Genomic DNA, 12,618 nt, shown 5'->3' with positions numbered 1-12,618 from the left:
AAGAGATCCAAGAGTCTCAGAATCTAGCCACAGATTCAACACCACCAAAGAGCACAGTTGTGAGAATTGGTGATAAGGAAAATAGAGCTTGTCCAAGCCAGACCTGTGCTTTGCAGCCCTTCCTTTCTCCTACTTTGGAGCTATAAAAGTAGGAACCAGGACAGGAACACACAGAAGCTCACCCCAGGCTGCACCACTGGCAAAATGCAGGCCCTACTATTCCTGATGGCTCTTCTCTTGCCTTCTGGGGCTGGAGCTGGTGATTTTGCTCTTCATCCTCCCTAATTTCTGAGCTTTCAGCAACCGACCTTAATCTCTTAGCTTGAGGAGCAGAGACGCTAACATGAGGCAGGATCCTAAAGTGACATTGTCTAGGGGAAATTCCAAGATCAAAGAAGAATGAAAAACTACTATATATGTGGAGAAAGAGGAACATTCCTCCATTGTTTGTGGGATTGCAGACTGGTACAACCATTCTGGAAATCAGTCTGGAGGTTCCTCAGAAAATTGGACATTGAACTATCAGAGAACCCAGCTATACCACTCTTGGGCATATAACCAAAAGATGCTCCAACATATAACAAAGACACATGCTCCACTATGTTCATAGCAGCCTTATTTATAATAACCAGAAGCTGGAAAGAACCCAGATGCCCTTTAACAGAGGAATGGATACAGAAAATGTGGTACATCTACACAATGGAATATTACTCAGCTGTCAAAAACAATGACATCAAGAAATTCATAGGCAAATGGATGGAACTGGAAAATATCATCCTGAGTGAGGTAACCCAATCACAGAAAAACACACATGGTATGCACTCATTGATAAGTGGATATTAGCCCAAATGCTCAAACTACCCTAGATGCACAGAACACATGAAACTCAAGAAGGATGACCAAAACGCAAATGCTTCACTCCTTCTTTAAAAGGGGAACAAGAATACCCTTAGCAGGGAATAGGGAGGCAAAGTATAGAACAGAGGCAGAAGGAACACCCATTCAGAGCCTGCCCCACATGTGTCCCATACATATACAGCCACCAAACTAGATAAGATGGATGAAGCAAAGAAGTGCAGGCTGACAGGAACCGGATGTAGATCTCTCCTAAGAGACACAGCCAGAATACAGCAAATACATAGGCTAATGCTGGCAGCAAACCACCAAACTGAAAACGGGACCCCTGTTGAAGGAATCAGAGAAAGGGCTGAAAGAGCTTGAAGGAGCTTGAGACCCCATATGAACAACAATGCCAACCAACTAGGGCTTCCAGGGACTAAGCCACTACCCAAAGACTATACGTGGACTGACCCTGGGCTCCAACTGCATAGGTAGCAATGAATAGTCTAGTAAGGGCACCAGTGGAAGGGGAAGCCCTTGGTCCTGCCAAGACTGAACCCCCAGTGAACGTGATTGTTAGGGGGAGGACAATAATGGGGGGAGAGTGGGGAGGAGAACACCCATAGAGAAGGGAAGTGGGAGGGGTTAGCAGGTTGTTGGCCCGGAAACTGGGAAAGGGAATAACAATCGAAATGTAAATAAGAAATACCCAAGTTATTAAAGATGGAAAAAATTAAATTATATATATATATGTATATATATGTGTGTTTTGTGTGTGTGTGTGTGTGTGTGTGTGTGTGTGTGTGTGTGTGTAAAAGAAAAACTACTATCCTTTCACAAAACTTCATCAAAATACACTGTTCTGATGGGAACGTCTCCTATGGCCTTCCCTTAGTGTTGAGGAAGACAGGATGAGTGTAGAAAGAAATACCTAAAGGAAATAGAACATCAGAAACACAAATAGCCATTGTTTTATGAAACAAAGGATGATAGTTGAAAGGGAGGTGTTGAGAAGAAAGAACAACAAAAGAGAAAAGAAAAAAGGACCTGTGGAGGAGCCTGAGCCCCATGTGAGGTGGGGTGGGCTTGGAGCAGTCGCTCAGCTTTAGCCCCATATTTCTCTGTCAGTACTGTGTTGGGGGCCCTGCAAGCTTGTGACTGGGGACTGGGTGTTCTTTGTTCCAGAGGAGATTGTTGGTGGTGTGGAGTCTAGAGCACAATCCTGCTTTTTCAGGGCCCATCTGGACTGAGAGAGGTTTAGAGGATATCTGTGGTGGGTTTCTATAACCCACCAAATGGTGATGACTGCTGCACACTGTAATGGAAGGTGAGAGGCTTCACTTCCTCTGAAGAAATGCATGAGCCATGGTCACAGAGCAACAGAGCTGAGGAAACACTCCAAGCCTTCCTCATTTCCCCGTGAGCTCTCCTTTTTGAGAGGTCAGAGCGTTAAGCACGGCTCTGGTCAGGACTAAAACCACAAGTCTTGTCGTATTCTAGTGGTAGCAGAGCTCAGACATGAGCTGGGATGTAACTCAATGTAGAGTGGCCATTTGCTCTGTGCAAAGCCATGGGTTCAGTCAAATCCAAGTCCCTGTTGTGGGGCTGGAGAGAATTCTCAGTCCTGGGTTTGCCTGAGCCTTGTCCTTCTGGGTGGTGCTTGAGATGTGGTGCTAGGAGCTCCATCTCAGGTCTCTCTCCTCTCTGCCCTGGGATAGAGAAGAAAGAGCCTCGTGTTGCTCTCCTCAGGCGTCCTCCTCCTAAGTCCAGCACTTTTCACTGCTTCTTTAGATTTTCCACAGAGAAATCACTGTCACCCTTGGAGCTCATGATGGGAGCAAGAGATAATCCACACAGCAGAAGATGAAAGTTGAAAAGCAAATCAGTCGCCCAAAGTCCCATTACTCTTCCAGTCTCAGTGACATCGTGTTACTGAACGATCTGTTATATTTCCTGGCCTGCTTAAGTCTCCCATCCTTAACTCTCCTTGACTCAGACCTTCAAATTCATTTCAGTCCTCACAACCCACACCTGAATTCCCAGTGGGAAAGGACCCATGTCCCATCCTCCTTCTTTGGTTTGAAATCTCTTCTCTCCTTCCCCAACAGCTTGAAGAGAAAGTAGAGTTGACTGCTGCTGTGGATGTAATTCCCCTGCCTTGGCCCTCTGACCATATCAAGCCTGGAACAATGTGCTGGGCAGCTGAATGGGGGTGAACTGGAGTGACAGAACCTAAGTCCTATACACTGAGTGAGGTTGAACTAAGAATCATGGATGAAGAGGCTGTAAAATCTATAGGCGTTATGACTATAACTTGCAGGTCTGTGTGCGCAATCTCACAATGTTAAAAACATCAGACAAGGTGAGTACACACTAGGGTTTCCTCCCCACATCAGGAGACAGCATCAGTGGAGGAAATGTGCAAACAGCTCTCAATGGCGGTGTCTAATGCCTCTGTCCTTAACTTCTATCCCTGAAGCTCTGGGAACTGACATTCTCCCTGTCCACCTCATCTCCCTGTGCCCTAGCCCTTCCTGCAACCTTCCCGTGAGGCTAGACACTAGACAGGAAGGGAATGAAAAGAGACATTTAGCGTTGGGGCAAGGACAGAGGGAGGGGAATCAGGCAGTAAATCCCTAACTTACAAATAAAAGTGAGCCAGCACACATTTCAGTCTGCGAGTAGCTATGGTGGGGGTGTTGAAGTTGGGGGAAAGCAATCTTTGCTCATACTCTGATTTTTCTCACCTACAGGTAGACTCTGGGGGACCTCTAGTGTTTGCTGGTGTGGCCCATGATATTGTATCTTATGGGCATCCAGATGCAAAGCCTCCTGCAGTCTTCACCAGAATCTCCCCATAGGTGCCCTGGATTAATGCAGTCTTAAGGGCAAGTAGTTGAAAAGCCTGACCTGCATGTGTCAGACTCTCCCACCCTGAGCTCATTTGGTACCCTTTGGGTTCAACATGGCCTGTCTCCAGCCTGTCCCAGCCTGTCTCCAAGACAATCTCAAAGATATACAAGTCTCTGACGACTGATTTTCCCTATAATGTACCTCAATAAAGATAAAATGTCCCCCAACTGTGTGACTCCACTCTGCACTCTAATACACACCCCTCCATAAATATAATGAAAAATTTATTTGAGCTACTACTACCTGACCCTGCTAACAATCTTGATTACTGACCTCCTGGTACAGGTGTACCACTGTGGATTACTGAATACTATATAACATGTATGGCTGTGTACTGTAAGATTTCACATCCACAGTGGTGTGCATTTTTCTGTCCTCCACTGTCCTGTCTTCTCTGTCCCTGTCTCTCAGTTCTTCTCCCCACAAACCCTATGCAATAGCCGCTGTGTCTTTCTACACATCATAGGAAACTCCATGTATAAGTTAAACATGGCTGTTGATTGCTTGTGTCTTCAAAACTCATGCTTCAATCTTAATCAGAGTTCTCAATAATGTACCTGCATATTGGGAACAATGCCTTTGAAGCCCTCCATTATTGATGTTATTATTATGGTTAGATTTAAGTGTGACTGGGTTCATGGAAAATCCCCAGCCAGCTGCAGAAGACTAATACAAGTCTGGTGGTCAGGATGAATAATAATATGATAAAGTTCTCTTGCTGAGAAATACATCTGACGTCAAGATACCCAATGTGATGACCTGTAACCTGTCTGAAAAACCAACATCCTGCTGACTAATAGATATGACAAACCTGTGACCTTTCTGACATCCTGTCAACATCAGCTGATTCCATGAACACACAAATATTGTGTCCTTGGCCTGCATAAATGTTTCTTACTTCCCCCCTCCCTCTGTTACCCATGTTATGGTATAAATTCAGCCTTGGGGAAAAATAAAATTGTCCCCTTGGTCAGACTCTTGTCTTGGCATCCTTCTTCGCTTCTCTTGTCCCCCATTCTCTTTCAGGTACCCAGCACCCTCGTAGACTGTCCTGCAGAATGTGACACCTGCAGGTAGAGGAGAGCCTGCTCTCAGAAGTTGTGAACCACAACTGTGGCTGCAGCAGTCACCACAGGAGAATATTAGCCCTTTCTGGATCGCAACACAACTCACCATCATTGGGAAGAGACCCTCTAGTACTTAGCAGAAAGAATTAATTCCCATGGCGGCTCTAGTCCTCCTTCTGAACCAACCAAATTTAACAGCCTTTCAGAAGAATGCCATGGATAGTTAGACTTGCTCACCCCTTACACACCAAAGCCTCCATTGTCTTTAGTGAAGGGAAATGACACATTAGTTCCAGGGTACTGTTGAGTCTGAAATGGAAGTGATGACACATGAGGTCTGCTAGGTCACAGGGAGGCCTAATATGATAGGTGTGGCAGTCCAACTGCAGTACATAAAAACTGGTGCCAGGAGCAGCCAGAGACCAGGACCTCAGCACCTCAGCCCTCCTCACAGCCTGGCAGTCTCATGTCTAGGTTTCCAGCTTCAGCACAGAACAGTAGAGATGTAAGGATAGCTAACTTGTGTTTATAGTTGTATAAATCATAAGGTCTTTTCTCATTTTGATTTACATTGCTGTGCTTTGGGCATGGTCTCCCTGTGTGGTTCAGACAGCACTACAGTGTTCATTCTTATGTATGGTGGATTGTGCACAGGAGGAGCAGACCCAGTGCACTCTGGGTACAAGAGAGCAGCCATGGTCTCACAAGCTCAGCAAAAGAAACATGCAGATGAGAAGTTTTTCCCCATGGTGGGTGAAGTAGCATTGTTGGGCAGCCTAGTTTAATAGTCTCTCGGTGCAATGTAAGCAGCTGACACACACTGAGGGCATCCATAGGGAAGTTCAGCTCAGCCAGCTGCAGCTGAGGAAAGTATCCATGAGGTCAGCAGGCGGTCACCCAAGATTTGCAAAAGTGGAAACAAAGCCAAAAGTCAGAGAATATTGTTAAGTCTTTAGACCGCAGCAATTGCAAGGAACAATGAGGAGAATCCGGTCTCTGGTGACCCAGAGTTATTGATATCCTGTAGCAGGTGTTACCACATGACCCCATCTGTTTCTGGCCATCCAAAGCAATGTTTTCATCAACTATTTTGTGAGTAAATTTTTTAAAAGCCCTAGTAATGCCTTTAGGAGAATAAAATATGACTTTGTATCAAAACAGTCCTTGAATGACACTATTGATGGGTGAGAGGTCCTGGTGACAACCTGCTTATATAAGATTCCTTTCATCTCATTTTTTTCTTCCATCTTTATTAAATTGGGTATTTTTTATTTATATTTCAATTGTTATTCCCTTTCCCGGTTTCCAGGTCAACATACCCCTAACCCCTTCCCCTCCCCATTCTCCCACAATTACCACCCTCCACCCAACAATCCTGTTCACTGGGGGTTCAGTCTTGGCAGGACCCAGGGCTTCCCCTTCCACTGGTGCTCTTACTAGGCTATTCATTGCTACCTATGAGGTCAGAGTCCAGGGTCAGTCCATGTATAGTCTTTAGGTAGTGGCTTAGTCCCTGGAAGCTCTGGTTGCTTGGCATTGTTGTTCTTATGGGGTCTCAAGCCCCTTCAAGCTCTTTCAGTCCTTTCTCTGATTCCCTCAACGGGGATCCCGTTCTCAGTTCAGTGGTTTGCTGCTGGCATTCGCCAATGTATTTGCTGTATTCTGGCTGTGTCTCTCAGGAGAGATCTATATCCGACTCCTGTCAGCCTGCACTTTTTTGCTTCATCCATCTTATCTAGTTTGGTGGCTGTATATGTATGGGCCACATGTGGGGCAGGCTCTGAATGGGCGTTCCTTCAGTCATTGTTCTAAACATTGCCTCCCTATTCCCTCCCAAGGGTATTCTTGTTCCCCTTTTAAAGAAGGAGTGAAGCATCTGCATTTTGGTCATTCTTCTTGAGTTTCATGTGTTCTGTGCATCTAGGGTAATTCAAGCATTGGCGCTAATATCCACTTATCAATGAGTGCATACCATGTGTGTTTTTCTGTGATTGGGTTACCTCACTCAGGATGATATTTTCCAATTCCATCCATTTGCCTATGAATTTCATAAAGTCATTGTTTTTGATAGCGGAGTAGTATTCCATTGTGTAGATATACCACATTTTCTGTATCCATTCCTCTGTTGAAGGGCATCTGGGTTCTTTCCAGCTTCTGGCTATTATAAATAAGGCTGCTATGAACATAGTGGAGCATGTGTCTTTGTTATATGTTGGAGCATCTTTTGGTTATATGCTCAAGAGAGGTATAGCTGGGTCCTCAGGTAATGCAATGTCTAATTTTCTGAGGAACCTCCAGACTGATTCCCAGAATGGTTGTACTAGTCTGCAATCCCACCAACAATGGAGGAATGTTCCTCTTTCTCCACATCCTCGCCAGCATCTCCTGTTGCCAGAGTTTTTGATCTTAGCCATTCTCACTGGTGTGAGGTGGAATCTCAGGGTTGTTTTGATTTGCATTTCCTTTAATACTAATGATGTTGAACATTTCTTTAGGTGTTTCTCAGCCATTTGGCATTCCTCAGCTGTGAATTCTTTGTTTAGCTCTGAACCCCATTTTTTTCTTTATTAACTTGAATATTTCTTATTTACATTTCGATTGTTATTCCCTTTCCTGTTTTCTGGGCCAACATCCCCCTACAACCCCCCACCTCTTCTGTATGGGTGTTCCCCTCCCCATCCTCCCCCCATTACCACCCTCCCCCCAACACTCACGTTCACTGGGGGTCTGAACCCCATTTTCATAGGGTTATTTGTCTCCTTGCAGTCTAACTTGATGAGTTCTTTGTATATTTTGAATATAAGCCTTCTATCAGTTGCATGACTGGTACAAGATCTACTGGTAAAGATCTTTTCCCAATATGTTGGTTGTCGTTTTGTCCTAACAACAGTGTCTTTTGCCTTACAGAATCTTTGTAGTTTGATGAGATCCCATTTGTCAATTCTTGATCTTAAAGCATAAGCCATTGGTGTTTTGTTCAGGAAATTTTCTCCAGTGTCCATGTGTTTGAGATGCTTTCCCATTTTTTCTTCTATTAGTTTGAGGGTATCCTGTTTGATGTGGAGGTCCTTGATCCACTTGGACTTAAGCTTTGTACAGGGTGATAAGCATGGATCAATCTGCATTCTTCTACATGCTGACCTCCAGTTGAACCAGCACAATTTGCTGAAAATGCTATCTTTTTACAATTGGATGGTTTTGACACCTTTGTCAAAAATCAAGTGACCATAGGTGTGTGGGTTCATTTCTGGGTCTTCAATTCTATTCCACTGGTCTATCTGCCTGTCTCTGTACCAATACCATGCAGTTTTTATCACTATTGCTCTGTAATACTGCTTGAGTTCAGGGATAGTGATTCCCCGAGAAGGCCTTTTATTGTTGAAGATAGTTTTAGCTATCCTGGGTTTTTTGTTATTCCAGATGAATTTGCAAACTGTTCTGTGTAACTCTCTGAAGAATTGGATTGGTATTTTGATAGGGATTGCCTTGAATCTGTAGATCGTTTTTGATAAAATGACCATTTTACTATATTAATCCTGCCAATCCATGAGCATGGAAGATCTTTCAATCTTCTAGATCTTCTTCAATTTCTTTCTTCAGAGGCTTAAAGTTCTTATCATACAGATCTTTCACTTGCTTGGTTAAAATCACACCGAGGTATTTTATATTATTTGGGATTATTATGAAGGGTGTCATTTCCCTAATTTCTTTCTCGGCTTGTTTCTCTTTTGTGTAGAGGAAGGCTACTGATTTTTTTGAGTTAACTTTATACAGAGCTGCTTAGCTGAAGGTGTTTATCAGGTTCAGTAGTTCTCTGGTGGAACTTTTGGGGTCACTTAAATATACAATCCTATCATCTGCAAATAGTGATATTTTGGCTACTTCCTTTACAATCTGTATCCTTTTGATCTCCTTTTGTGGTCTGATTGCTCTGGCTAGGACTTCGAGAACTATATTGAATAAGTAGGGAGAGAGTGGACAGCCTTGTCTAGCCCCTGATTTAAGTGGGATTGCTTCAAGTTTCTCTCCATTTACTTTAATATTAGCTACTGGTTTGCTGTATATGGCTTTTTTTTAAGGTATGGGCCTTGAATTCTTGTTCTTTGCAGGACTTTTATCATGAAGGGGTGTTGAATTTTGTCAAATGTTTTCTCAGCATCTAGTGAAATGATCGTGTGCTTTTATCATTCGGTTTTTTTATATAGTGGATTATGTTGATGATTTTCCATATATTAAACCACCCTGCGTCCCTGGAATGAAACCTGTTTGATCATGATGGATGATTGTTTGGATGTGCTCTTGGATTCGGTTTGCAAGAATTTTACTGAGTATTTTTGCATCAATATTCATAAGGGAAATTGGTCTGAAGTTCTCTTTCTTTGTTGGGTCTTTGTGTGGTTTAGGTATAAAAATAATGGTGGCTTCATAGAAGGAACTTGGTAGCACTCCGTCTGTTTCAATTTTGTGGAATAGTATTGGTATGAGGTCTTCTATGAAGTTCTGATAGAATTCTACACTGAACCCATATGGACCTGGGCTCTTTTGGTTGGAAGACTTTTAAAGACTGCTTCTATTTTGTTAGGAGTTATGGGGTTGTTTAAATGGTTTATCTGATCCTGATTTAAATTTGATACCTGGTATCTGTCTAGGAAATTGTCCATTTCCTCCAGATTTTCAAGTTTTATTAAATAGAGGCTTTTGTAGTAGGATCTGATGATTTTTTGAATTTCCTCTGATGCTGTTGTTATGTCTCCCTTTTCATTTCTGATTTTGTTAATTTAGACACACTCTCTGCGTCCTATGGTTAGTCTGGCTAAGGGCTTATCTATTTTGTTGATTTTCTCAAAGAACCAGCTTTTTGTTCTGTTGATTCTTTGTAGTCCTTTTTTTTCTACTTTGTTTAATTCAGCTCTGAATTTGATTATTTCTTGCCTTCTCCTCCTCCTGGGTATGTTTTCTTCTTTTTGTTCTAGAGCTTTTAGGTGTGCTGTCAAGCTGCTGAAATATGCTCTCTCCTATTTCTTTCTGCAGGCACTCAGAGCTATGCGTTTTCCTCTTAGCACAGCTTTCATTGTATCCCATAAGTTTGGGTATGTTGTACCTTCATTTTCATTAAATTCTAAGTCTTTAATTTCTTTCTTTATTTCTTCTTTGACCATGTTATCATTGAGTAGAGCATTGTTCAACTTCCATGTATATGTGGGTGTTCTTCCCTTATTGTTGTTGAAGACCAGCTTTACCTAAACTATCCTCAACAATAAAAGGACTTCTGGGGGGAATCACTATACCTGAACGCAAGCAGTATTACAGAGCAATAGTGATAAAAACTGCATGGTATTGGTACAGAGACAGGCAGATAGACCAGTGGGATAGAATTGAAGACCCAGAAATGAAACCACACACCTATGGTCACTTGATTTTTGACAAAGGAGTCAAACCCATCCAATTGTAAAAAGATAGCATTTTCAGCAAATTGTGCTGGTTCAACTGGAGGTCAACATGTAGAAGAATGCAAATTGATCCATGCTTATCACCCTGTACAAAGCTTAAGTCCAAGTGGATCAAGGACCTCTACATCAAACCAGATACCCTCAAACTAATAGAAGAAAAAAATGGGAAAGCATCTCAAACACATGGACACTGGAGAAAATTTCCTGAACAAAACACCAATGGCTTATGCTTTAAGATCAAGAATTGACAAATGGGATCTCATCGAACTGCAAAGCTCCTGTAAGGCAAAGGACACTGTTGTTAGGACAAAACGACAACCAACAGACTGGGAAAAGATCTTTACCAGTCCTACAACTGATAGAGGGCTTATATCCAAAATATACAAAGAACTCAAGAACTTAGACCGCAGGGAGACAAATAACACTATTAAAAAATGGGGTTCAGAGATAAACAAAGAATTCACAGCTGAGGAATGCTGAATGGCTGAGAAACACCTAAAGAAATGTTCAACATCGTTAATCATCAGGGAAATGCCAATCAAAACAACCCTGAGATTTCACCTCACACCAGTGAGAATGGCTAAGATCAAAAACTCAAGTGACAGCAAATGCTGGTGAGGATGTGGAGAAAGAGGAACACTCCTCCATTGTTAGTGGGATTGCAGACTGGTACAACCATTCTGGAAATCACTCTGGAGGTTCCTCAGAAAATTAGACATTGAACTACCTGAGGACCCAGCTATACCACTCTTGAGCATATAACCAAAAGATGCCCCAACATACAGCAAAGACACATGCTCCACTATGTTCATAGCAGCCTTATTTATAATAGCCAGAAGCTGGAAAGAACCCAGATGCCCCTCAACAGAGGAATGGATACAGAAAATGTGGTACATCTACACGATGGAATACTATTCAGCTATCAAAAACAATGACTTTATGAAATTCATAGGCAAATGGATGGAATTGGAAAATATCATCCTGAGTGAGGTAACCCAATCACAGAAAAACACACATGCTATGCACTCATTGATAAATGGATATTAGTGCAAATGCTCGAATTACCCTAGATGCACAGAACACATGAAACTCAAGAAGGATGACCAAAATGCAGATGCTTCACTCCTTCTTTAAAAGGGGAACAAGAATATCCTTGAGAGAGAATAAATTTAGAAAAGAGGCAGAAGGAATACCCATTCAGAGCCTGCCTCACATGTGGCTCATACAAATACAGCCACCAAACTAGATAAGATGGATGAAGCAAAAAAGTGCAGGCTGACAGGAACCGGATGTAGATTTCTCCTGAGAGAAACAGCCAGAATACAGCAAATACTTAGGCGAATGCCATCATTAAACCACTGAACTGAGAACGGGATCCTTGTTGAAGGGTCTTAGAAAGAACTGAAAGAGCTTGAAGGGGCTTGAGACCCCATATGAACAACAATGCCAACCAACTAGGGCTTCCAGGGAGTAAGCCACTACCCAAAGACTATACCTGGACTGACCCTGGGCTCCAACCTCATAGGTAGCAATGAATAGCCTAGTAAGAGCACCAGTGGAAGGGGAAGCCTTTGGTCTTGCCAAGACTGATCCCCGAGTGGATGTGATTGTTGGGGGGAAGGTGTAATGGGGGGAGGATGAGGATTGGAACACCCATAGAAAAGGGGAAGGGGAGGGGATGTTGGCCCAGAAACTGGGAAGGGGAATAACAATTGAAATGTAAATAAGAAATACTCTGCAGATCTTCCCTGGTTGCTGCCCCTGTGAGAGCAAACTTGAGCCTCGGGACCACAGGTAAGACAAATCTTCCTGCTCCAAGCGACCTGCCTGGTGAACTCAGGACACACAGAGGCAAAATTCCTCTAGGACCGGACACTTCCGGTTTTTAGCGGGATTCCCAAACCCGCGGATCCCTGCCCGCAGCAGCTCGCTGCTCCCAAACCCCGTGGGAGAGAGACCTCACTGCCTGGACAGGTGGGCACTCCTGAGACTGCAGAGCGGAAGAGACCACCAACACTGCCCACCCCTGCCCACATCCCTGGCCCAAGAGGAAACGGTATATGGCCTCTGGGTTCCCTTGGATAAGGGCACAGCAGTAGCAGGTCCCCTGCGTCTGAGACACCGCCAGAACCTGAAGGGACCGACCACATAAACAGTTCTCTGCACACAAATCCCGTGGGAGGGAGAGCTAAACCTTCAGAGAGGCAGACATGCCTGGGAAACCAGAAGAGACGGCACTCTGCCCACATTACTGATTCCAGAGGAAAACACCAAACACCCTGGTACACGGTACCAGGAACCCTGGTACACGGAAGCTCCCGGAAAGGGTGGCGCAGATCTTCCTGGTT

At 43.6% G+C, this 12,618-nt stretch overlaps 1 pseudogene; it reads left to right on the top strand.

The window, feature by feature from the left end:
- Positions 1 to 204: 204 nt before the first annotated feature.
- Positions 205 to 3,740, top strand: LOC134481972 (mast cell protease 2-like; annotated as a pseudogene).
- The last annotated feature ends 8,878 nt before the right edge of the window (positions 3,741 to 12,618 follow it).

Source organism: Rattus norvegicus, chromosome 15 (genome assembly GCF_021556685.1).
Source record: "Rattus norvegicus strain SHRSP/BbbUtx chromosome 15, alternate assembly SHRSP_T2T, whole genome shotgun sequence".
NCBI lineage: Eukaryota > Metazoa > Chordata > Mammalia > Rodentia > Muridae > Rattus > Rattus norvegicus.
The sequence above is the reverse complement of the archived record's forward strand: the minus strand, read 5'-3'. Positions and strand labels throughout refer to the sequence as shown.